Source organism: Phalacrocorax carbo, chromosome 7 (genome assembly GCF_963921805.1).
Source record: "Phalacrocorax carbo chromosome 7, bPhaCar2.1, whole genome shotgun sequence".
NCBI lineage: Eukaryota > Metazoa > Chordata > Aves > Suliformes > Phalacrocoracidae > Phalacrocorax > Phalacrocorax carbo.
Window position 1 is genome coordinate 29,522,071 of NC_087519.1, and position 25,322 is coordinate 29,547,392.

Here is a 25,322-nt window from a genome sequence, read left to right on the forward strand (position 1 = left end):
GAAAAACATATTCAGTTTTTGACGCAGGACACAAACCTTTGCATCTTAACTGCACAAGAGGAAACAAAATTCACAGATGGCTGAGAAAAGCAGAACTTCCCCAGGAGGCTCTTGCTTCAGTCAGTGCAGGTACATCCATGCATCCAAAAGTGACTTCGGCACTAAGTCCTTTAGCAGTTTGGTGGCGCAGTTGTTTCATTAATCATCTACACACAGCAATAGCACTATTTGCAGGGCACTCCGTCCTTAAGCTGTAGCATTTTTATATACAGAACCATTCATATATAAAGTCACTAAAACAACATTCTCTCCCTTTTCTGCAAGAGATGGATGAGTTTTTTATTGTTCCCAAACAGTGCAGTTACTTTTTGCTGAAAAAGATGTCAAAGACAGTTCTGTTGATTTGCAAGAGCTTGCACTACACAACCAGTGGCATGAGGAAAAAACATGCAGATATACTTACATAAATGTCTTGCCCTAGTTGTACTTAGTGCCTTCACTGGAAAGCCTCCAAATGGTTAAGCAATTCCAAAATCAGCAGGACTACATGAGCAATTGCATAGGCTCTGGCAGCTACCATCACTCAAGGTGGCAGTGCCAAATGAAGGCAAGAGGGTTGGAAACAATGCAGAGAATCAGTAAATATCTAAACACCGTAACATCATAAATGCAAAAAACTCAGTGTATTTGCCCCTCCTACCAGCTTGAGTGACCATGCTCTGTCTCTGTTCACTGAGTGCTTCAACATTACAGCCCAATAACCGGGACCCAGAGGTAAATCTGGGCCTCCGCCATGCTGTTGTCTCATGACACCTGGTAAGTACAGGCCTGCATCAGAAGAAAAATACCACAAGCAGGGAGCCTGCTGCACTGCACAGAGCTTCTCTGATTCCTTTCAACAAGACAATTCCAACATGAAGACACTTTCACAGGCCAAAGCCAAAAACGTTATCTCCCTCCTTTGACATTAACACTCCTACTATCACATACAGCTTAGCAGAAATGTTGGCCAAGATAAAACATGTTGGCCAAGGTATAGTAGTTTCTTGTAACAATGCATAATCTGGGTGCCATCTAGAGGTTGCAACGAGGTGCCTGATCAGACTCAGCTTGCACAGAGAAATACATTACTCCCTTTAATAAACACAAGCTGCATTCCAGTCTCTTACTGTGCTGCAGGTCAAGCACCTCACCAACAAATTCCTCAGTACCGCTTTAGCTCCAGCAGATGAAGAGGCAAGGCAGTGATGAGGCATAAAGATTTATTGCGGTAAGTAGAAGATTAATGTGTAAGTTACATCATCTGTACAATATGATTGCACAAACCTGAAAAGTTCATGTTTCCCTGTATCTTGTGTTTGTGGTTTATTTCTTCCATTAACTTTTACAAACTGCAGTTTGCATCAGAAACACATTTTTATCAATGCAGCAATATCAGACACAAGTATTATGGAAATATTTGTAGATTTATTCTCACAAGTACATAAGAAACTGACAGCTTATTTGTACCAACATAAATCCTACATTTTAGCCAAGGCACTAACTATGTAAGTTGACTCTTGAAATGTAAAGTCCAAACTGTATCAATAATTAATATTGTTACTGTTCTGAAATATAAAAAGATTTTTTTTTGGTCAACACAACAACATAATATGTCAAATAAAATGTAGAACTTGAACAGCTAAAATTCAGACTCGAGCAACTTCCCTGCGCTTTGAACTATCCGCATTCATTGTGTTGTAATACTCCCTTTGCTGGCAAATTTAAAAGTGAATATATTGCTTCATTGCACTTCTGCCTTCAACACATGGAAAGCTTACATGTTTGGATTTCTGATTATCTTTTCATGAAAGCAGGGATATATTTTGCTTGCCTTATAATACCACGTCAATACTCTTCCTCCCTCCCTCACACCCTTCCTCTATTTTTTTTTTTAACAGAGTAAAGCTCAGGACTACCCCAGAAGAAAAAAAAAGTCAGAAGTTACTGTGTTCATGTTGAGGATACAGTGTAAAGAAATGAGCAGGTAACATCACTGCTCCCACGAAATGGGACTAAACCTCAGTCAAAAGACTTTTTGTGCTACAATGGAAATTCAACTTGCTTGGCCACAGGGAAACTCTTGCCTCAAAGTCATGGAGGAAAATGTACATCTGCCTCTGTCTAAATACCATTAATCTTTCTCTAAGATAGATGTACTTACATGAGGTTGAAGCTGTCTGGCAGAAGCAATGCTCAGCTCTGCACACACCAAAATCCTACCCAGAAACTATGTGAATCCTGCTCCAAAGACAGGGCCCATGCTGAACTCTTGTGCTGTACAGCTAGGGGGCTTCAAGTACTAACATCTTTCTACCAGTGGAAATTTGTATACTCTTTAAAAGATCATTTTAGCCGCTATTCTCTGCTAAACAAACACAACATTCACAGTTAATTTCCCTTCAGAGTGTTTAAGACATGCTTGAACACTTTGCTGAGTAGGAACCTTTAGGATTCCTGGTGAAAGAAGTGGAGACTTCCACTCTAGAAGACTGGGCAGAGAGTGCTGTGATGATTTGCCCCTCCACCATAAACTTGCTGCAATAACTTTTTTGTGAGTACACTTTAGCACAAACATATTTACCTTTTTTAAAATTCAACTGTTTTTTTTTTTTCAGAAGCCATTCTGTTTTCTTGAGTGCCATTGATAAATTATAGGAGGAATGCTGAATCAGAGGAGTAGAAAGGCAGCAAATACTTTAAAGACAGGGCAAACTCCTCTGAAGAAGAAAGCTATTGGAAAAAAGATTCCATTAAAGACACGGAGTGGTCCGAGAAATCCTAAGTGTATGTGTGCACATGTAGCCACAAGACATCCACTCATGTTCCCTCAGTAATCAGCAATTCACTGTTTAAGTATGGGACTGCAATGAAGTTGGAAGTCAAGTGCAAAGTCATGAGATATATGGCTTGTTTGTCTTATAATCTAATCACCCAGCCCATTTTTGGAACCATAGGCTTTCTTGTTTAATCAAGAAAATCAGTCTGCAGACAGTTATAATTCAGACTGTTAATTAAAAGAGCACATTGAAGGAAAGGGCATATATGAAGCCATCTCAGCCCCTATTCATTACTTTTATCTTTTCATTTCTCTTTTGAGTCTAATGCCTCTATGAGGGTTGAGATCTCCTCACCCAGGCTACTATGTAAACAGAGAGGAAAACCTCAAGGGCAGTAAGGAGAGAGACATGACTAAAAAGTATGTATATACATCAGCTGGGGACTCACAGGGCTGACAGAACAGAACAGCTCCTAACACATTTGTAGACTCTTTCTTACTGCATTTTAAGGAGGAACGGCCTCAAGGAGAAGGCAGAAGTGAGATGGGCACCAAGGGAAAGAAAATAAGTAGGAAAAAAGAACAAATATGGAGGAGAAGTATAGTACTTTGTTTTGCGTCGTTGGGATGAGTGTTTGGGGTCTGTGGGGGACACAGTTAAACATCCACCCTATCATGAGATACGAGTGTTTATTCTTTCATATGTCTCAGTCTGACTTGCCATTACTAACTGCATATTCTTGGTAGCTTCAAGTAAGAGCTTTGTTAACAAATCAGCCTGGCTTTAATAGTCAGACAAGTTTTTTCCTCCATTTCTTGTCATTGCCCTTCATCTTCAGGTTAACTCCTGGTCCCTATCACTCCATATGCGTAAAATACATGAGGACTTCCCCTCCCCAACTGCACCTTCTGACCTTTAATAGTTGCTTCTCACACAGTTGCCCTGAAGGGTATAACCTGACCTCTGGACTCTTGCTAATGTTACACAAACAGAAACTCAGTTGACAGGCTTTGCAGCCAAAGGCAGCTCTTACAAGCAGACCACATCAGATCTGGAGTCAGCAGTTGTGCTGGTTTTGTCTGGGATAGAGTTAATTTTCTTCATAGTATCTAGTATAGGGCTATGTTCTGGATTTGTGCTAAAACCTGCTTTCCTGGAGATGGCTGAACACCTGTTGGCTGATGGGAAGCAGTGAATGAATTCCTTGTTTGCTTTGCTTCCACAAGCAGCTTTTGTTTTACCTATTCAACTGTCTTTATCCCAACCCACAGGTTTTCTCATTTTTACTCTTCTGATTCTCTCCCCCATCCCACCAGGGGTGAGTGAGCGAGTGGCTGCGTGGTGCTTAGTTCCCTGCTGGGGTCAAACAACGACAGCAGTAAAATGAGGAATATGGGAACGATGATTTTCAGACATGGGACAAGGCTAGGTATTGCTCACGGTTCAGGAAATGAATTTAATCCAGCACAACTTTGCATCCTCACACCTTATTTGAGTTTAGCCTAGCTGGGTGACATGAGATACTCCAGTGGCAACAACCTGCTCACTCCCTTCCTCCTCTCTCCACAGTGGTTGAGAAATCTTCTTGATGAGCGTTTCAAAGCAGAATAGATCAAATAACATACTAATTTGTATAAAATAACTACTTTCAAGAAAAACTTAGCTAGCAATGCTGTTGCAGAGTATGGATTCAGTTGCATGAAGTGCCATTTGCAAAGACCTTTTTTGCTCACTGTTTCCACTTCTTTTCCCACATAACAGGAAGTAGGAGGGCTATCTACAAGTATTTTAATGCCTTCACTATAGGCACAGGAACTGCATCGGTTCTGTCCCTGGTCTGCAGCTGAAACATGTGTGATCAGGGTGCACTGCTCCTACTCAGGCTCAAACCCTTTGTACATCCACGTGGCACACTGCAAGGAAGAGCAAGCCTTTCTTGTTGAGTGTCTCCCAGGGTTTCAGACCTGGACTGAAGCTGAAGTGTACTGCATACTAGTGCATGTGGGTGCAAGCCATTCAGCTGCTGGGGCTTAGGAAGTGACCCAGGTGCCTTCTTTGGTGTAGCTACTCAGCATCCAGCTTAATGCCTTACTTCTCCTTTGACCTTGGATACCCTGTTTTTACACATGTTCCTCCTCTGTAAAACAATGTAACACCTCCGGACCTCAGAGCTGCACTGTAAATACAAGATCAAGTGACTAAGCACAGAGGAATTAAATCTCCTGACTCATGAGGTGAACTGAGGTCACATAAGCCCTGCCTTATATTTCAAGATCCACAAGGGTTGTACGAATCTCTGACCAAAGTGCACCCTTCTCTCACTGAGATCCTGATCCTGCCCATTCTCAGGAACCTTTTATCCCAGTGATGACTTCATCTGATGTCACTTGATTTAATTTGGATCAGATATACTAACTTAGTGGGTGAGTTAGTCTAACTACCAACTGTGCTTTTGCCACAAGACCCCTGCCTCATTCATGTAAATGGCTTCCAGGGATTTTCTGACACTCCCAACAGTACACATGGCTAAAATAAATAGATACAGTAGTTACAGTAGGATGGGGAACCTGAGCTTGGCACAGGTAAGGCCTCAGCTGGAACCTTCAAGAAAGCTTGATATATATCCTACATCGGGATACATGGAGCAATTGGCCATAGTCAAAAAAAGAACGAGAATGATCTGGGATGAATAAGATATGGGAAAGATTGAAAGTACAGTGTGCAGTCCAGAGAGAGAATACAAAGTGAAAATAGTCTTTAACTACTGATACAAGGTAGTAATCTTCTCTCCAAATGTATGACATGAAACAAGATTTTAGGGATTTAAATTGAAGCAGAGAAGACTGAAGTTAGGTAAAATCAATAAACCACCAACAGTATGGATAATGAAAAACTGGGACCGATTGCCTAGGGGATAGCATGGAGTCACCATCACTTTCTGCCTTTAGGTACAGATTAAATATGCACCTGACAGGAATGACACAGGTAGAGCTGATCTCCAGTGGAAAGACATATGAGAAGACCTTTTTTGGCTCCTTGTAGCCCTCTAATTCAGTAAGTATTAATTTGTAGATGCTTATTCAGTTATTTTACTGTGATACACAGGCCCAGGGGGATCTGCCATTATAACAGAGGTGACACAGAGAGGAGTCATAAGCAAAGACCTCCTGTAGCAATACAGATCTACAAGCAACCTATGTGGCTCTCTGCAACTAGAGGGAGCCATATTAGGTGCAGAGCTAAGAAAGGTCCCAAAAATGTCCACTGAAGAGATGAGAGGTCTAGAAAGCATGATATTAAAGAAAAGACTGAAAGAACCAGACCCATTGCTTAGCCTAGAAAAGACCTCACACTGCAAAATGGCACATACCACCCAGTTCTTATAACTTAAGTTTTCTTATTTCAAGCCTCAAAACTGCAATATGATAAAGATGACAGCCAAAAGGACAGAAGTAGTTCATATCCGAGGTCCTTTGGCCCAATCCATCTAGGCACATCTGCCCTACATTCCGAGTTGTGCATCTGTCTCAGGGAAAAATGGATGGTATGGTGAAGATTCTTCCACTGGCAGAGAGCATTATATATCCCTAACTAGGACTATGAATTATATCCATTTAGTTCTTCAGATGAAAGAACTGCTCCTTGGTCTGTCATACCTATTTAATACCAAGGGAGATTCTAGGATTGCAGCTGAAGTGTTCATTTTGGCTTCCCTAAACTTTAGCAATGAAGCAGTAATTTATTTTTTAAAAACAGAAGAAGCAGAAACTGCTGCCCCCCCCAAAATGTATCAACTTCAAGAGCATGTCACTTATTAGTTTAGTGGGAAGAATCTGTCTCTCCATATTGTAAGGATAGAGAGATGGCTGGAGAAGGTGAGAGAAGCTGCGATAAGTCATCCCACACAATTTCTCCAACTTAGCAATGTGCAGAAAGGAGGAAAACATCTTGCAGAAGAAAATCCAGGGCAGCAGAATTGTGAGCAGGAGGCAGGAGTTGGTGTGGTTATATCAAGTCATTCATTCCCCAACTGTTCCCAGGCTCCCAAACTGCCCTATATCTCCCCCTAGGTATTAGCAAGTTACTCCATGTGGTAGGGAATACAGAGTCAGAGGTGAGCAAGATCCAGTCACTCGAACCATACCACAATTCCTCACCTAGCCACTGCTAACCTGAACACATAGGAAGATTTGGAAGCTTATCAGTTCAAACAGAGAAATGTGCACTTTAAGCTGAAATCCATCTTTCTGTACTGTAGGCTTAGGAATATAGTAACTACAGCCTCCTACTAAGTGATTTTGCTTGGCACCATCACCAGGTCAAAAAAGATCTTGCAAAAGTTGTGTCTCAGTTGATAGCATCTTAAGGTCAGTTCAAGAAAAATGGCACACAAACCTCCATGAACATCCAAAAAGCTGCAAACTTTAGTTAACAAAAGAGACCTCAACTTTGCTCTTAACCACAAAGATCAAGTGACATTAAAAAGGAAACAAAAAGATTAAAATCATACATTTTAAAGTCTTTGAAGATCCTGCTGGCACTGCTCCAGGTCAGAGTACTTCTTAGTACACTACATTTCTCTTCCGTCAGCCTCTTCACTTGCTTCAATGCTGAATACGCAAAGAGCACCAGACATTTGTAACCTCAATAATTTTTTCGTTACCTGTCAGGAATTGCACTAATAACAGGCATCAGAGGTACAATATTCAATTGTTCAGGACAGCCTAAACATTTAATTACTTTACAAATAATTACAAATAATTGCCTTAGGGAAGATGGGGCAGCTGCGAGGGGATGCAGCTTGCCTGTTCAGCTCACGGCACAGAATTCAGCAAGGACAAAGCAATCAGCACAGGGAGAAACATCTTAAAACCAATCTCAAACCCTATTTCCTGTTAGTCCTTTAAAGAGAGACTACTTCAGCTTGCTTCTGTGCAGCGCAATGATGATCACCCTGTTTGAAAAGAGCCCAATTCCACATAGGCTGTGCTTCAGATTCTCTTATTTTACTATCACTTACACTAACAATTGTCCTTTCCTCAGATCTGGCTCCATCAAGTTTCCTTATCATTGTTTCCTTTCTTCCTAACCCTGTTGTTATCTTACACAAATGACTAGTTCCACTGATCTGCCAGATAGAAATCAAGTAGAGGGTGACTGTCAGAATCAAAGATGTTGTTGAAATAATATATCTTTTCATGAAAAAGGAAGAAATAAAACCAACCAACCAACCAAAACACAAAAAAAAAAAAAAAGAAGAGAGGAAGAGAGGAACTGATCCTCCTTTCTTCTGCCACTAAATAGAAGTAGGAATTTTAGACTAAAATAGAGCAGAATACTGTCGACAGAGATATGTTACAGCAGAACTTCCATGACTCAATCTTATTTCACAGGTACGTCAGATATGGACTCAAATCTACAATGCCCATTGGCCCGACCCCTTCTTATATGTTATTATTTATAATCTTTATTTATAGATATCCATATAAATCTCATGCTTCATCACACAACCTTTATATTCCAAAGCACAATGGCTATGGAGCAAATAAGGTTTCCACAAATCTTAGTTCTTACAGAAATGAGCTCTGTTCCTATATGTTATAAAGGGTGAATAAGATTTTCTTCAGGCACTAGACAGCCTCCTTTAGTACCAAGTTCAAAACTCCATTAATGACATTATTTCTCTGCCAGCTCTTTTAGTAGAAGCCTCCAGCCAACACATCAATACACCAGAATCAGTGCAGACACCGCTTTCACAATTGTTAAGACTTCAACAAGAGCCTTCCCACAAGATTTAAGTCTTGCAAAAGACAAAAAGCAAAAGCCGTAGTATGCAACACCATGCACCAAATTCCTCTCTGGAATGAAGGTAAGTTTTTTATTTAAGTGTTCAAGTACTGCAGTATAACCTAGAGGACTGCGACTTAGTCTAGAGTTAGGATTCTATATAAGCAACAGACCCACAATTTGAACAGTGGTGCCAGGCACCCTTGTTTAGAGAAAACTAAACCCTTTCCCAGTTACTTTGCAACCAACAGCCTACCTGGAAGTTCCTGACTGTCCCATGCTTTGTATTTGAAGTGGCAGGACATCTCAGTTGCCAGCCCAAGTGCTGCCTCCCCATAACTGGCATGAATGACACTGGGCTGTGACAAGATGGGATGAACTGATTTTGCTTCTCTTGGTCATATTTTTTTGTGAGGGCAGGGGATTTTTTCTGTCCCCAGCAGAACAACAGATTACAGCAGTTATCATTTCTTATCTTCCAGATTTCACTACTGCCACTCCAGTTCTCCCACTGCTTTGTCAGAACTGAAATAAACCTGGGGCAAATTTTCTGCAGCACTCTCTCCATCTGCGATCCCAGCTCCACTGCCTGGGCTAGAGTCAAGGTATCAAGTTCCACCAAGAGCTTCTCCCAGATTCGCCAGTCTGCCGCTTTGTCAATTAGCTGATCCAGGATCAGCTCTTCATGCCAACAGCCAAAAGCACAGGCTGATGCCAATTCCTCCAATGCCAAAGCAAAGGTTGTCAGAGTTTCACCTGGCAGTTGTGCCCGCTGCCTGAACTGGAACCTCTGTAATACCACACTCTGTCTGGGCTTAATGTGCCCTGAAAGCTTCTTCATTGTTTCTTCAAAAGAGGCAGCAGAAACCAGGGTTGTAAAAATCCTCTGATCTTTCACATCCAAAGACTGGAAAACTAAGTCCAAAGACTCAGGGAATCTTCAGGTTTCACTCATCTATATCAGCCAAATCTCACAATCAGCCACTGACACCAGGGGCCTGAAAGATTTCACAGTTCCAGCAACATGTAGAACGTAAACTAGCAGCAAGATGCAACTGGAACTCCCCAGTCTTCACTGCTACCACTGCATGGGTCCACTACCTCTGAACAAGAGCATAGAGGCACATCACAAATGCTTTGCCTTGTCACGGGAAGCAATTTCTTGTCACCCAAAAGACTCCTGCCTTTCAGCCCATGTTGTCTGGCTGGGCAGGAAATACAGAGCTCCTCCCATGCAGGCAGCGAGGGTGGGGGCAGGTGAGCATGACAGCAGAGAACAGAATGGGAAGGAAAGAAGAAGATGATGGAAAGACAGCCCCTGCCCCCCACCCACTAGGAAATTTTTGTTGCATGCCCTAATACACTAAACTAAAGCTTATCAAATGTTTAATGGGAATCAAACGCAAAATCCAGGTTTAATGGTTTTACACACATTGCTCACAATAATTAACAACATAATCTTTACCAGCAAAACAATCCCCACATGCCACCAAGGCAAATTTAGAAAGTAAGCAAGACTATAGCAGCAATGAGACGGTGCCGAAAGTCAAGGCTGACCTGTGTTTGCCTTCATAGATGCAGGCTGTCAGCTCTTTCTTTTTCTGTGTCTAACAATCCTGCCTAAGAATGGCATCCTCCTGTGACAGAGCCTATTGATCTGTCCAAAAGTGGCACTATTTCACTAGCAGTTTACAGAATTCAGTCCCACAGGCATGTAAGAGCAGCAGAACTGTAGAAAGATCTTTGTATGAGCAATTTTTCTTCTCAAGACTGGAGTCTGCAGCTGCCTCCATTTTGCAGCTTTTTTCAGTGATCACATAGCAGGTATAACTGGAAACACAGCACCTCAAAAGTGTGTGTTGTAGAAAAGATAATGAGGAAGAAGATGTCTTGCTTGCCCTGCATGTTTGTGAATATATATGGTACAAAGAAACAATTTTTAGTCCTTTTTCTTGTTTTGGTGGGTGTCTGCTGTATGCCAGTCAAAGAGACCAGATGGGTCCATGCAGCAAATATCTATATAGGCCAAGATAATCACTGTCTTAAGGTACCCTTTCTCAATGAAATAGCCAACCCCATTAGTTCAGGAGTACTGATCAATTTTTTAATAACAGTAACATAAAACACTTTCTTTAGTTAAAAAAATTACTGAACAACACTGGAGGAGCTCATGGATTTACCTATACCTGCCCACTGCTTTACCATTTCTCTTTCATGGGTTCATACTAGCTGTTTCACTAAATGCTTGGTCACACCACAAGATTGGGTAGAGTTGGAATGCTGAATTACTCAACAGCTTTAGCATTTTTCAAAGACTTGAACTTTAAGAGGTTTAAAAAGTATTGTCCCAACAATTTAATAAAGGAGGATTTAGGTTAAAATTCACCTGGAGAGTCTCAGCCCCATTTTTAGCAATAAGATTTACTGTACAGAGATAAATGACACAGATTTTGGTTACCCCATGGGCATAATTTTTCTGCCACTCAAAATTCTCAGTGTCCCCTGTTTTAAGAAGATTACTGATTTATTTACAGGGCCAGATGACTTGAAGGTAGTAAGCTAAGTGAAAAAAGGAAATGAAGCTGAACTTCCTGAAAAATTATGTGAAAGTTGAAATACTAGAGCGCCTTGAACTGCTTTGCTCAGAAAACTCAAGTGTACAGTCGGGCAGTAGTCACCAGAGATAAAAGCACAGAAAATAGCTGGAGAAGGGCAGGAGAACTCTGCCCAGTGAAGGCAAAAGACTCAAATGCTGTACCTGCCTTTCCCTTGCAGGGGTGCTGCCACAGAAGACCTTGAGGAAAGATGCAGGACACTACTCTCATGTAGCATAACAGTTTAGGAAGGCCACTGAGGGTAGAACTAACCTGGCAGGATGTGGGTCTAATGCACCTGAACATGGGTTTACATTATTAATCAGTAGCGTGTCTGCTGGTTTACTTCCTTACTTCCATTTACTTAATGAAGCTCTAATTAAAAGGTGAATGCTGTCAAAAGCTAGCAAACAAAAAAGTCATGGGAAGAGTTGGACTGTAGTTAACACACACAAAACCAGTGACAATCACTTAATTCAGTGCACGGATGAGCAAAAAAAGAGTAAATATAATCACAAAGCCTTTTGTCTGAATTCCTGTGAAATAAAAATCTTAATAGATCCTTATCAGAGCTGGACAAAACTATCAGTGAAATACACCAATAATAACATAATGTTAACAGATTGTGACGTTTCAGCACATATTTCTTAAGTATTTCCCTTAAGTGGAAACTGCTATTCATGTACATTGAAGGAATATGAAGAAGTGTTTCCTTTCCTAAAAGATTAGATGACATAGAATAATTGTGCAGAAGGGAGACAGAGTGGATGGACCCTGAATCCTACTGTTACAAATCTGTTTCTGGACCAAATGAGACATCCTTTAGCATATGAAGCATCTTCACACCATGCATCATGCCATCCCTAGGTCAGTACTCTCCTTATCTCATAGAGAAAGGGAGTTCAGAGACACTACATGATTTGCTCTTGACAATAAATGCGACAAACCCAGGATAAGGATTTAGGGCTTCAGTATCCCATGCCCCTTTCTTCAGCAGCTCATTAACCCTATAGCCCCACCACAGCTCTACTTTTCGAAATGAACATACTAGTCAAAAGATAGTCAAAAGCTATTGCCACCCCAGCTCTTGAAAACCAGCCCTATATTTAACAACAACCCTATTTAAAAGACTTCTCTGACTGAAGAAGAGCCTGAGCTACAAAATGTTGGCAGCTGACAGAATGCTCAGGAGAAGCCTCACTATGTGTTTGCTATATTTTTATACCTTTTCCTGGACATCTTTTGATCACTTCTGGAGACAGGATATGGAGTTAAACGGAACAAACTACAGATCCATCTGGCCACTCTGGCCATTCTTATCTTCTCAATTCACAAAGAAGGAAACAAGTTCAAATAGGATGACACCAAAAAGTGACCTCCTTCATGAAATTTCAGGATGAATTTTTAAACATAGACACCTGAATCTTGATGCCTCCTTTGGAAAACTTGCCTATAAAAATCAGTATTCAAAGCCTTTTGCTGTGAACTATGGAAAGCCAAATAAAGTAATCAGATTGGGTTAAGAGTATATCTACTGCAGTGTGACCTTGTGTATTTAAATTAGAACTATGTCAGCTCTTCAAATCAAGAGCTTTTACCCTCTACAATGTAGTGGGTCAAACACATGCTATCTGACCTGGGTCTAATATGACTACAAATAATTGGACATACTGGGGATGTCGAGAAACACTGTCCTGCACACACAGAGTGTGTTGTGCTCCTTAACCATACCTAAGTGATCCTTCAAGAGATCATGTCAGGAACGAGTAATTTGACAACATTAATTTGGCTATCTCCATCCACTCTCTTTTCTCAGAGTTGAAGAAACTGTTCTTGCAGTAGCAGTTTGCTCCCAGCCACCCACTTTCCCAGGAGCCATCAGCCCATCACCTGACAGAAGAGTACCAGAAAACCTGTCCAGAAACAGAATAGTCATAGCGGGCAGCTGTTGGGACAACTGGGAGTGGACAGATTAACTGACCTGTCATGCCAGACACCCTCCAACTGTCCTCAGACACCTCTCATTTAAACAGACAATGTTTTGATTTGTTTCTTGGCTTTAATTACGAAATAGTTGGAAGTTAGAGCATTTACGTGGACTAGCTATAAGGGGTTCCTATTTTCACATGAAACCACCCAAAATGCCTAGTGGAACATTTCATTACTACTTAGCTCTTAGGAAATTTGCTCCCTTTCAAGGTGTTAATTATCTTCCTGAGAGTTCTGCATTGAAAGTCTGCAAGAATGTCAGGGTATTTGCCACAGAAAAGCAGAGCACTCCAGCTACTATCTAACTTAGGAGAAAATAGATGTGCATGTATGCCCATGGCTTGTTTAGAGAAAGGAGTTCAGTGAAGAGAAACAGTTGACCAAATAGGAGAAGGAGAAACTTCTATGAGCCCCAAAACAGTGACTTACAGGGGAAGAGGAGAAAGGGAAAGAAGATACATCCAGCCAAACTACAGAGACCTTCAGAAAACCATCCTTCTAAATTAACCCTATGAGACAGGCAAGGTACATCAATAAGGCATAGTCACTGCATGTGCATGTTCTGCTCCATGCCACAGAGCAAATGAGTGGTGGCAGAAAGGAAACTCTGGAGGTGCTCGGTGTTCAGTTTCATGGGCAGGATGCCACTTATACAGGAAACTGTTAATCCTATTGATACGAGTGATAATACTCCCCACAATTCACACAGGCATATCATTGCCAATGACTCTTCAGTGACGGGTGCAACACTGAGTCAAGAGAAACGGTGTTAGCATTCAGGACACTTATCTAGGCTCTACTCATTAAGAGTACAACATAGACAAAGTATGAAGAGCTGGCTACACCCTAGGGTTCCATTTACACTGGCTTCACTGTTATGACGTGACTAAACTGCATCATGCTCCATCATGATAAGAGCCCTGGTGGGGCAGAAATATGCAAAAAAACTTTGGGTAAGATTAAAAATTATGCACAAAGACCATTCTGAAACTTCTTGCCTACAAACCATGATATCACAAGACAAACCCAAGCAGGCAGATCAGATGTTCCTGCTTTCTATCACACTCCAAACTTTGCTGACTTGGGAATATAAACCACCCTATTATACTGGAAAGAAGAAAAAAAAATCCAGCTTGAATGGTAAACATGACATTTTAGTCAAATCCTTCCTTTCTGTGACTATTACTTTGCTCCACATTGATGTGACTGAACATGAGTTTTCAACACTAATCACAGCTGTCTTGCATAAGAGACATTTTCTCTGTCATTGCCCACCCACTTCTCAGAGACTGCCTGTGCTACTGTTCAGAGGAGTGACTGCATACTTGCTCACGTACCAGGAGACATCACACTTGAACGAGAAATACCAGAAACACACAAAAGTTCATTACTTCTAATAATTGCTGTCACTGATTAAAACCAAGAACTCCGCTGCTCCTTTGCCTGTAAATAAGGTGCTAGGATTTTATAAGTTTGTGATAGAAAATTGAAGACAAAACATTTTATTTAAAAGACTTCAAACTCTGTGGTGTCTGGCCATATTAAACAAGGCTTATGAGTATAACATGATCAGGCAAGGGCAAATTATATAGATTGTCTCTGGATGTCCTATTGGCTGAAAACCACATACTAGCTTGTACATCTACAGGAAGGACTTTGTGGACATGGAAAATTTCACATGGATATGCTTATCACAGCACACTTCGCTAATAAATCTGCACTTCTTTTTAAATTCATGTCATCTCTCCTCTCCATCAATCTCTTTTTTTCACCTGCCTTCCCCATTTCAGCAAATTTTTTTTGGGAGGTAGATTTAAATGCTATTTGGAGTTTGCCACAGATTGTATCCTCAGTCCCTGTGGTTGTAAACTGCACATTTCCACAGGCTGCCCTTAGTGTGAGCAGCATTACTCCAGTACTACAAGGTATATTATGCAGCCTCACCACTATAGAAGTCTGTCCTTCAAGCAGGTTAGCCATGGAGCATGCTCTTTACTTTGACAACCATTGAAGGACATTTGGACTTAAATGGCTTAGCAATACACTACTGAAATAATTTTGACCACATCTCCTGGCCTTTTGTCTTCTGCAGGACAGCACTGAGGCACCAAAGTTTCTGAGACATTGCCCATCTTAGCTTGCTGCATTAACTACTCAATAATTATAGAAGCCAGTATATGGGCTTTACATCATTTAAGCCTATTATTTAAAAAAAAATGTCTCTGCACCTCTGCAATCAGTGTTGGGTGGCCTCAGGGAAGATGGATTTAGTACCAAAAGCCATCACATCTAGCCAGCACTCATATATGTTGCAGAGCAATAGAGAACAAGATCATGCTCTCTTGTCAGTTTTTGTTCCAGGACACAGTGCATGAGTAGTATTTGCAAGATCATTGCCTTTAACATCTATTCCCAACCAATACTGTTAATATTATGTTTTCCTGCTCGGGCATTAAAAAGATCATCACTGCAAATAGTGTCAGGGTTCCATGTGGCTTGTAGCAGCAACAGAGGTTCCCCAGTCAAGAAGTCTCAGACAGTAATAATTAAGAGTCTGATTTGCCATAAGGCCAAATTCCCCTCTATTGGACATCGGAGCTGAAAGAATTACCACCCTGCAGTTTATTGTGGCTTCCAGAAATATTCCAGATTACAGAGTGCTGGGCAGCCTGTTGTATCAGTTTATACCAGGATCTACAATTAGACAAACTTTTTCTATCAGTGCAACTTCCAGGTCAGTTATACTTTGTAAGTACCAAACAAAAAGTCCTGTACAGCCAGAAGGTAGTTTCTGTATTGATTACTTTCAAAGCTTGACAAACATCTCCCTTCTATTTGTGGAATGTAGAAAAATGCATGAGGCTTCTCTTGGATGTCATACCAAAATTATTACAAATATTCCCATGTTCCAGATTTAAGCCTTCAGAAACAGAGCTGCGGGTTTTCATTTCAAGATTCTCAGCAAGCAGATCTGTCCTTCCAAATTATCTAATTCTCTGAGAAGTGCTACAATCTCTATGGTGAAAGAATTCTCCAGTATCTACAGATTAATATCAAGGTTTTCCTCATTTAAATAATAAATTGACCCAAAAAAGATCTCTGAAGTATGCATTCCTCTGCTCATGGCATAGACTAAGTTTTCAGTGGCTGCTTTTCCCATACATTGCTTGGCTGAACTCAACAGGCAGGGAATTAAATACTTGCCGTATTTTGAGAATGAAACATTTATCCAGTCCCTTCAGGTTTAATCAGGCGCAGAGGTATCTGGGTTACCTGAGTCAGCCATGACACAGATCTACCTGCAGGTTTCCTTAGGAAAGTCAGACACCCAAGTGGCTGTAAACTGTGGTATTGGAATATAAACCAGAAAAAACAATGGCTTAAAGCAGAGAAAACTCAGCTCAGCTAGACAAAGTGGACAAAAACAAAGGGGTTGTAGAAGTAGTTTCCCGTGCCCACTGCCCCTGAAGGACAAGTCTTTTCTTTAGGGCTTCTTCTCAGTCCAGCAACCTGCAACAGCTGCCAGGGTTATAGTAAACCCATGCAAAGTTTTTTCCAGGAACCACTGTGTGTTTTCTGTCATCTCTTAGGTACAGTGGTTGTCTGCTAGGCACAGTGGTTTGCTCTCCCAGACCCTGTCATGGCACAGACTTCTACTGGCTGTATGTCCATGTTTGCATTCTCCATCCTTCCCCTCAGCTGCACACATGCAGTTACTTTCCTACACTCTTTGCTCCAGCTGTCTACCTAATCCAAAATGTTGAGCTTCTCTCCTGCTGCTTAGCCACAGCATTTTCACAGGAGAGAGGACATACAACAAACTACAAACAAACAAATTAATAAACCAGCTGTCAGAGAGCTCTTCACAGTAAACCAAACAGAAGGTTGTTGCAACCCTGAGTTCACATGTAAACGACACCTTGGTTGAATCTAGCCAGACACAGACACTGGAAAACATGAAGTGAACATCTCATAGCACCACATTATGATATCTGACCTTTCTATCACATGCAAGGAAGAAGGCTGCATTGCCAGAAATCAGAATTTGAGATAAGAATGTGACTCTGCATATACCCTGTTGAGCTCAGCGATGTACCACTTAATCCAGAATAGAATTTAAAGACATTAGGAATCAAAAAACTGCTCCCCTTTCCCAGATTTGCCTTTTAGCATGGAAGTATCTGCAAGTTTAGGATAAGTACTTACATGAAAGGTCTCCAAAACAGGACCCTCAATTTCACATGGCAAAAATGTGTCCAGGCATAGAAAGAACGCGCTGGAGCTGGGAAGCTGCCTCTGCCACAGCTCTAGCTTTACTACAGCTGAGATGCCTGTCTCCCTGAAGAAACAACACTGAGATTTTGAAGAAAGAAGGGGATGCCTAGATTAAACAGAACAGGAAGACATCTGGGGCCCTATGGAGCAGGAAATGAGTATCTGCAAGTATTCAGTAAATAAAAGGAACCAGGTGCTTCAAGAATTTCTTCACAGGTTTTCCCCAATGAGAATGTCTAGCTTGGCCAGAAAGCCTAAACTTTGCCTGTGAGAGTGGTGTATGGAAAATGAGATATCACAAAGCAGCTTTATTTGCCCTCTCAGCACATACACTGTGCATTGAAAGGAAGGAAGATGATGTTGCTAACACCCTACAGCACTGAAACAGGTCCTATAGGATCAACTGAAAAGGACAACTTTTAACCACAAACTTCACTGGGCATCAACATTAGGAAAGGGGGGAAAATTGCATGTGGCATTTTCTATAGCACAGACAAACATACTGTTAAAGCTTCCTCTGCAGAACCACGTGTCAATATTGGAAGATAAAATAAAGATAATGAGATTAAAAATAAATTTAGGTGTGTATAAAATTAACAAAAGCAGACATGGGGAAGGCTGGCATTGTACCTGGATCTCAGGAAACACAGAGCTGCAATAGTACCTGTCAAGCTCATAGAGATTGACTCTCCGCTCTGCATTTCACAAAACCCTTGTACTGGTGCCTACAGCTCACTAGGGGCAATGTTCAGCTCCTACTGAAAGCAGTGGTATTTAAAGAAGGAGGTTCTAGCAGGATCTACAGTTATATATATACACATAGAGAGAGTAATATAGATATATATCTGATTTAAAAACATAAATTGTGCATCTTAGCAAAGCTATGAACCCTAGGGTCACAGGACAGAGATCATTAATGTGATATTCACTACAGAAGCAGTAACACTGAGAAGAACATGACACCAAGTAGGATACATTTCTGCACTCCCACAAATCTTTTCATATAAGATGTCAAGGCATTTGATATGAATGACTTAAACCTCCTGGAAAGAATGATTCTCACACTGACAGCATAAGAGGTCATCAGTTCTGTTTGTTATAGTCCAGAAACTCCTGCATTACCATAAAGCCAGGAGCTGCTACATGACCATATCAGTTCAACAGTCTGAACTGAAAACCTGTATCAACTATTTTACAGTTGCATGGATTCCATCAGTTTCAAGACTGTAAATATATGGGGATGGCTCCCAGGAGTGTTATATTGCCATGAAGACATATCTGTTAAATGGCTTATCTGCTTAATGAAGTTACTCAGTATGGTATCACTGCATCAAACAAAGGTGGCAGGAACAACCCTTCACATGGAATCTGCCTGTCTCTTGTCCCTTAATAACTGTAAGCAACTAATGGATCAGGTCCAGAGAGTATAAGAGCTCATGCCAGTAACTGCTGCTGAAGAAGAATTGTACTAATCCAATTCCTACCTACCTCTGTAGATAAAGATGACAATTGTTCCAGTTCTTCTTCAGTTGCTGCTGGACCCAGTGTGCCAAGTGATCATTAAACATCTCAGAGAGAGACAGTATGGCAAGCTTGACTGCCCTAGCAAAATAGTACTCTTTTCACCTGTTATGTTTCATTGAGCTATCACAATAAACACACTGCTCACTAGAAAGGCTCTCTGATGAGGCAGGCAGGTTGTGGCTCCAACAGTCTTACATAGAAGCTTTTAGAAAATCCTGTTCATTACTCATCAGGCACTTCAGAGTTTCTGAAGTGAGTACTTCTTACAAAAAGTGTGAATCAGCAGTACCAGGGATAGCTGAAAGACCTCCTGGGTTGGGAGAAGCCCCTTCTTTTACTTCTTTAAAATGAAAAAAAGAAGAATGAGGTAATTGCTTGGGGCCTCTTTTTACCAGTGAACCTTGCAAAATTCTATGGAGATGTCCAACTGAAACGTATATGATGTTAGGAATTGGATCAATTAACTTCAGGTGAGGCAAATGTTCAGATTTGTTACCATACAGTGGAATTTGCACCAAGTCTGTGGCACTGAACTAAGTACAAGTGAAGCCTTGCATTCTGAAATGAGAGGCACATTCTCCTGTGGCCTAATTGCCACTTTTACCCCTGCCCTCTTTTGTTTCAATTAGTCACTGGATTATATGGCTTCTTTCCAAAGCAGAATGCTCTGTCTGCTTCACTGCTTAACTCTGTGTACCAAGTTGAGATAAACAATGTTCTGATTTAACCTCTCCTCTGGGAACCAAGACAATTTAAAGAACTCAAATTCGGTTGGACTTGGCTAGATTTCCAGAATTACTTTGGCTTGCTACATGTTGTGCCATAATGCTTTTATCTGTAAAATGAGCACAGGGTGAGTGTGAATCCACTGCTATTCACTGTCATTTGATGTAATAGGATAAGAGAGATTGAATAGGTTTTTTTAAAAGACGTAACCATTGCTGGATGTGCTCCCCAGATTTCCTGGATACCCTTGCCTCTTTCTTTCATTGTACATATGTACTTGGTTCTCCCGTATCAATTTAAGTGTTGAAAAGCTGAGAAAAAAATCTGCCCATGAAGCAATGGTAGTGCCACCCTCATAGCAACTGCAATAAGACTGTAATATTGAAATATTAAGGGATAGTGTTTTAACATTCAAACGCCAAAAGCTGCTCATAGAGGGAAACATCTAAGATGTGCTTGTGCTGATATTTTGGTGAACGACAGTTGTTTGGGGATAAACCTGAAATTCTTCCTGTTTATTTTCATGAGGTAAAACAATGATAAAAGAGCATAATTTTTCAGCCTCAATGTGTATGCCATTATAGAAAAACAGAGACAGAGAAACCAATATTGCTTTCACACTCTACAGTCCAACAATTTACTTCAGGTTTTCCCAGGAAAAAACTGCAGTGTCAAGAAAGAAAGAAAGAAAGAAAGAAAGAAAGAAAAGAAAGAAAGAAAAGAAAGAAAAGAAAGAAAAGAAAGAAAAGAAAGAAAAGAAAGAAAAGAAAGAAAAGAAAGAAAAGAAAGAAAGAAAGAAAGAAAGAAAGAAAGAAAGAAAGAAAGAAAGAAAGAAAGAAAGAAAGAAAGAAAGAAAGAAAGAAAGAAAGAAAGAAAGAAAGAAAGAAAGAAAGAAAGAAAGAAAGAAAGAAAGAAAGAAAGAAAGAAAGAAAGAAAGAAAGAAAGAAAGAAAGAAAGAAAGAAAGAAAGAAAGAAAGAAAGAAAGAAAGAAAGAAAGAAAGAGGAAAAGAGAAAGAGAAAAGGAAGTGAAAGGGAAAGAAGAAAAAAGAAAAAAAAAAGGAGAGGGAAAGGTAGATAGATACGTGATATCCTCCAGGTTACAGTGTGAGACAGCAGTTAAACTCAAAAATAGCATAATATTCATATCAAGATTAATATCAACATTATCAAGATCAATAGCAAGAATAATGCTCCTGACCACAGTTGGCCACTAGTGCAGAACCAGGTCTGATATCAGTGTGATCAAGTATACATTTAGGTCCCACCTGTAGTCTAAGATATAGGTACAGAATTTGTGCTGTCAACTTTATCTGCTATGGTGCAAAACAAGTACGGGGAATTGAGGTAAAACAGAAAGTTTGGAAGTGTTAATTTCCACAGATGTTGGACTTTTGAACAAGGCCATGGCTATAACATTCTTAGTAGAGTTCCCAGAAGTTAACAAGACATGTGGAATGATTCCTGCAACATTTCATTTCAAAGCTCTAGTATCAGAAGCTTCACATTATTGAAATGTATTGGTTTATTCTTTTCATTTGAGAAAAAAAATCTTAACTGTGCACCAAGCCAATGGTTGGAGAGATGAAACACATTTCATGTAGTGCACCAAATCCAATTACATTGCTTTTATTCCCAACACAGCAGAAGTCAGAGGCCAAAGGCGATCATCAGGCTTGGAAAAGGCCGAAGACTGATGGGGACTGATGTGTACATGGGGACTTGTGTCTCCAAAGTGATCAGAGACCAATACCTTTCCTTTCCATCTTCATGACAAACAAAACCATTGTGCAATAGTGATAAGCCAAGGGAACAAGGCCCACTCTTTCAACAACCACACATGAGGAGCTAGTTAACTTCTTCGGCTGGGGCAAGACTAGAAAGGCTTCAAGAAAATCTCTACTTTCAGAGTATTGAGAAGCCTAAGGTCAGGACTTTCGTGGATCCACTGGTAAGTGCCTGAATGGTTGCTGCTGCTGGAGAAAGCATGGTTTGGGAAAAGGAGAGAATCGGACCCGCACACTATGTGAGCTGAAGGAAGTTACCTTTCTTAAGCAGTCTTGAAAGCTCCACCAAATAAAGTATTGCGAGAGAGCAGTGAGCTTTAAGTTGTGACTGCCTGGAAGAAAAGCCCTTGAGAATCAAGAGTGTGAAAGCCTTCCCACCCCTATGAGTAACTGTGTAACTATTATTTCTTTTGTCTCCTATAAAAGAAAAGAAAGCCTGGCACCACATTATAAAGATAGACTGAAAACATGTGCTGACTTGGCATCTAGTTGTGTCACACAAATTTTAAGCCACAACAATGCAAACACAGGAAAAATTTGGATACTACTCAGCATAACAGGGAGCATTGCCAAATCAGTTAGTGCCCTCATAATAATTAACCAGGACAGCTCACTGAGGGAAGCACTTCTTATTTATGAAACCCTTGTATAATAATCCAACATGAGTTACTATACTGAATCCACAACACTAACCAAATGCAACATGAACTTTATAAATCATGAAACACTATACATTTAGACATATACACTTGTATAAATTTACTTAAATCAATGTATATTTTTACTTAAGAATTAGTTTACAGGAATATTAATTTTTTGGCACTGCACAGTTACTCCTTGTTGTGATACAAAAGCATTTTATCCCAAGGTGGATGCTAACATTTAAATCCCTGTCAAAGAGAGGAAACAGAAATACTTTTTCCTTTTCAAAGGACACTTGATGAGGCTCTGTTTGCTTTCCTTGGATTTTTTCTGTAAAAAAATCCTTGTATCTCAGCCTTTTCAGGATGGAGTCTGTCATGCAGAATGCAGCTTCCTGTTTTGATAGCATCACCGAACAATGAGCACTGAATGCATTTATTACCTTTTGGTTTCTCTTCTACTGGAATAGTGATTTGCCCTTACTGCATAAGACACCAGTTTTTTAAGGACTTTCAGATACAATATCAAGTTGTCAGACAGAAATATGTTTCAAGAAATATGAGATACAAATCTGGTCCTTAGCACAAATGTGGAAGACTTGCAGTGCATCTCTCTGGCAAAACAAACTTAAAAGTGCCTCTACATTCTTGCTGCCACTGCTTCAAATAAAGGCACACTATGCCATAATTTCTCCTGCAACAGATTACCACAGCTTCTCTGAAATTCTGAACATCTAAAACTGGAGTGTGCCCTGCCCATTGCCTTTAAGCAGTTTTACTCACATTGCATATGCAAACCCACCCATCTCTTACAAACAACACATAAATGCATGGTGCCCACAGAGTCCTTCCCCAAAGTCTCTGCCTCTAAATCACTCATGTAAGTAGCCCTGAATCATGGGAATCACTCCCTACAGGAGTTTCAGCATGCAATTTTCAGTCAAAACTACAGAGCCTCTGAACCAGGAATCATCATAGGAGGACTTGTGATTAATGGAAGATTTTATGCTAAAAGACAGAATCCTACATACGTACCTCATGTTTACATGCAGGGGGGTTGCCCCATAGTAATCTTAAACCTCATACAAGATTCACTGGGTGGGGTTTTTCAGTAAGCAACAGTATGTAATCAGCACTAGGAAATTAAGGAAGTCCCTCACAAGTGAACCCTTCAGAGAAGGCAAGGAGGCAAGTGATAAGGGTGGATAAAGAAGAGAAACTAGCAGCTAGTGAAGATTGCTAGGTGAATAGCAGCACTCAAGAGCAACCAGTGAGAAAGGAAAACAACGTTTTACTCTTCAAATTGAGCTTTCTATATGAAGGACTATCTTTAGCCTATAACTAAAAGCAGTGATGAATCAGAGGAAACTGCTTAGACACACACTCATCGTTTGGCACTGTGAAGGAGGTGACATGCTCTGAATTCAGCCTTAGTTTGCATTGCAGGGCCTGTCAGTGTGCTGACACCCTTAGCAACTGCCCATGGGATCTTCCCACTTCCCATCACTACCGAATGAGGCCTGCCAGTAACTAACTATTCACTGCCCTGGAGAACCATACCCACAGACCAGATCTACATTAATTCAACTCAACAAGTAAGGCTAACATGTATGCATAGTTTGATTTATCCACATTTAACACAAACAGACATCCTCAAGAAACAGAAGAGTAATCTGCTTTACTTAAAACAGCAGTTTCCATGGAAAGTTTGTCTCCAAATGGGGCTTTTGCAAGTTCTCAAGGCTAGTGAAAAGAAGGGCACTGTCCTCTCCACATTTAAGAGGACTACTCCATTTGTTACTCTTTTCTTTTGGCCACCTTTGTGTTCAGAACTGGAAACTGAACAAAAGCAAAGTGCAGCTGCCTGTTATCTGGAAGCCATCCTTCAGCTCACATCCTCCAGCCCCTGAAAGATATTCGGCTCCCTCTGAGGCACTGCATTTATGGTTTTACTTTTGAGCTGAGGTAAAGGTATATACCCAAAGACATTTGTCTACTTCTTTGGAAACATCAAAAGTTTTGAGATTATATGCAAATACAATAATTGCTCATCATTTCTGCAGTTAATAAACTGCCAATATGTTTTGGTTTTGTTTTTGGTTTTGTGGTGGGTTTTTTTTTTTTTTTGCAAAGCTGCTGTTTGCATAACTTCTTTGTGCAAAGCCAGGCTTCTAAAAGTCAAGTTTCCTTAGGTGACAGAATTACATTGGCAAGTGCTCAAAATTAATAGAAATGAAGCTTTGCTGGTCAAAAGGACAAAAAGCAATCCCAGCTTCAACTATGGTTTGTTTAAAAATAATAATAATGAATTTCCCATAGTCATTTATTCAGGGAACAAAAACAAATTGTCAAGCAACTTGAATTTGAAATATTTGTTCAGTCTGGAGAGTATAAAATGAATGGTATTGGTCAAAGTTAAGAAATGGAAATGCAAGATGAGTGCAGCAGGAAAGAAAACTGAATTCCTTTCATTGTGCAATTGTTTGATCAGCTGCACCACCATTTCCAGTGGGATACTATGGTGTTCAGGCTGGGCCAGAGTCCCCTTTTCAATTGAAAGGGGGAGAAGGGATAAGATTATCTGTCTCAATGCAGAAAGACTTAAGAAGGTAATAAGAAGGTCTAAAGAGGATATGATGAACCATCAGAAGAGAAAAGAAAGGAAAAGTGATCAGCTGCCCACCGAGAACGACTCATTCATCCTGAGACTCTCCTCAGCTCCAGAGGAAGCTTCCACTGTGGCACCTGGCCGCTGCAGAGACAAGCTCTGGAAAGCACTGTGACGGCATAGGTGACAGAGGAAATGTCCTTTAACTAGGACCAAGCAGGTCATACTTTAGAAAGCAGAAGGCATAAAAAGGAACTGGGAGCAGACAGTAGTAAGAGAACAAGAACATGTATGGTCTCCCATTACACCTCTCAAATCCTAATTCTCAACATTGGATTGTGTTATTTGGCTGGTACAAAAGGCCAGGAAAAAGGACACTCACTCTTCTTAATCATCATAAGTTAACTCCATTGATAGACATGTCTGGCCCTTACCTCTTTAGATTCCTTCTAATTACTCTATTTCGGGAGTGGGGGTGTGTGTGTCCTCTTCAAAAACAATATTCGAGGATGTTGTGTTCTTCAGAATTTAATGTGTTAGCTTTTCCTTTGTTAAGAGCTGGATTCAAAGCCTAA

The 25,322-nt window shown here is 40.5% G+C and overlaps 1 long non-coding RNA gene across 1 annotated transcript; it reads left to right on the forward strand.

Annotated features, from left to right (window-relative positions):
• The first annotated feature begins 1,136 nt into the window (after positions 1–1,136).
• LOC135314194 (uncharacterized) lies at positions 1,137–12,690 on the forward strand. The gene is made up of 4 exons (XR_010373642.1): positions 1,137–1,270; positions 1,941–2,026; positions 5,768–5,873; positions 9,089–12,690. It is a non-coding gene; the product is annotated as an uncharacterized LOC135314194 (long non-coding RNA).
• Positions 12,691–25,322: the final 12,632 nt, after the last annotated feature.